Consider the following 2,500-nt stretch of genomic DNA (forward strand, 5'->3'; position numbering starts at 1 on the left):
AATGAGGGGGTTACATTTGGGAAATGTGGTCGGCCACAATTTGAATGAAAATGGATTCATTTTCATTCAAGTGATCATTATTGCATCTTCTTCCTCTCAAGCTCTCCCTCTCCCTCTCTCTCCTTGCTTGGCCGAATCTTACCAAGGTGCTAGCACACCTTTGTGTGAGGTTTTCTCCACCTACGTGTCTGTGTGGATACTTCTAGAGGACCGACGCTTGACGGTCTAGAGATCCGGCAATTCCTTGGACGAGCGGGAATGCGAAAGGGCACGCTTCAAGGTATACTTCTTAACACATAGATCTAGGAGTAAATCTAGAAGTTTTGAAACTCGTACTTGTATTTCATTCGGTTTTCCTTGCATGGATCTACGGCTTTGGGTGATTCGGGGTTTCCGTGACGCGAAAAGCGGTTTTCGCGGCCCGAAAAACCCAACAGTGGTATCAGAGCCACGTGCAAGGCTTGTACGAGTTTAATTTTTGGTTTTATGAAAACTAAAGTTTCTGTAATTTTCTGTAAAATTATGTTTTTTGGGGTTTTATGAGTATTTTTCTCGAGTAATCGAAGCACAAGTGTTTAGACGCTTGTAGGCTTCGACTACCGGGAAGATTTTTCCAAAACGGAGATGTTTCGACCCAAATCCGTTTGGGACAGCGAGCGAAGGCGCTGTAGGATCGCTTAGGAGCAACTCACGATGGTTAGATCGTGGGTAGGGGCACTCCCCTAACCCCGCAAGGGGATTTGCTTCGTGATTGCGCCCGAAATCGCTAATCGAGACCACCGGGAAAATTCTTCTCAAAGGTTTCGTCCCAAATTGTTTTGGGACAGTGAGTTTAGGCGCTGTTGGATCGCAAAGGAACCCTCGCGATGGTTAGATCCCTGGCCCCGCAAGGGGATCCATTCCGCGATTGCGCCCGAAACCGCTAAACGGGACCGCCGGGAAATTTTACTCGTAAAAATTGTAAAAATTATTTTAAAATTATAGAAAATTATGAAAATATATAATTTTGAATTATATATTAATTTTGTGATAGTCATGGCCCAAAAACCCAATATGATTGGATTGTGTTGTAATTCATAATACGGCCTGCGTGCCGTTATGTGTTTGCGCGTGTTGTATGTTTTTATTTTTCCGCGACCTGCGCGTCGTGCCTTTCTCTTATATTCTTGTTGTAAATTAGATTTAGACTCGAATGTAACTCGAGTTTCAAATTGTAATGTACAAATTGGAGCGGTGGAGGGTCCACACGAGACGGAGTTCCGAGGCGGGCACGAGCAACACAAGGTGGTTAAAGGGAGGAGCTTGGAGAAGCTGTTGACCCTAGGTTGACCATTCGATCTTCTCATTGGCTTGAGAAGATCATAGTGGGCCATGACTAAAACACAAATAGATTAATTAGTTAATTGCTTATGTATTTGATGCATGTTTAATAAGTAATTAATTAATTAGTGTCTTACGATTAGATTAGATCTAAGTCGTGCACATGATGCACCTTTGCGATTAGATTAGATCTAAGTCGTGCACAAGATGCATCCTTTTCGATTAGATTAGATCTCGATCGAACCAACTCTAAATGCCTAACCGTGCCGTGATACCTATCACTACCTCGATCACATGTATTGTTGAATCTGCCAAAGCAGAGAAATAAATATTATCTTGGTAGGGTACGGAGCGACAATCTTGGTCCCGCCTATCAACGCATGGGTGAATACAAACTCAATTAGATTGAGTATTCCTAGTTGCTCGGTTAGATAGAGTCAACTATAGGCATTCTTCCAACGGTTGGAAAAGATAGGTCAAAATCACATCTATATTAACTCTCGGGCGTATTAGCCAAAGCTAACTCGAGTTTTAATATAAATGCGGATATTGATTTTATAAACAAGAGTTGCATAGAGATGTAATTGGTAATCGTTACCTACCGATCATACTAAGCCTTGGGCGTATTAGCCAAAGCTAACTCAAGGGTTAGTATGATGTGGATCTTGTCCCACAAGAATTATAGAATTCAGTGGGAGTATCATTTAATTAAAGGCCTAATTAAATGATTTTATTAAGAATATGATATTTATTTCTGCTTTTATTCTGTTGTAGATAGCCATGACGTCAAATACGAACACCTTCTCCCTGCGATCTGTCCTTGAGAAGGACAAGCTCAATGGAGCAAACTTCCTGGACTGGTACAGGAACCTGAGAATAGTTCTCACTCAGGAACGTAAACTGTGCGTTCTGGAGCAGCCCATTCCGGAGGCTCCTCTTGCCAATGCCTCACGAGCTGACAAAGATGCTTACAAGAAGCATCAAGATGACGCATTAGATGTGTCATGTCTAATGCTCACGACCATGAACTCTGAGGTTCAGAAGCAACACGAGTTAATGGGTGCTTACGATATGGTTGAACATCTTCTTCAACTGTATCAAGGTCAAGCGAGGCATGAGAGATTTGAGATCTCAAGGGCACTGTTTCAGTGCAAAATGTTAGACGGGGCTCCTGTAGGCC

The sequence above is a fragment of the Zingiber officinale genome, chromosome 8B (assembly GCF_018446385.1).
Source record: "Zingiber officinale cultivar Zhangliang chromosome 8B, Zo_v1.1, whole genome shotgun sequence".
NCBI lineage: Eukaryota > Viridiplantae > Streptophyta > Magnoliopsida > Zingiberales > Zingiberaceae > Zingiber > Zingiber officinale.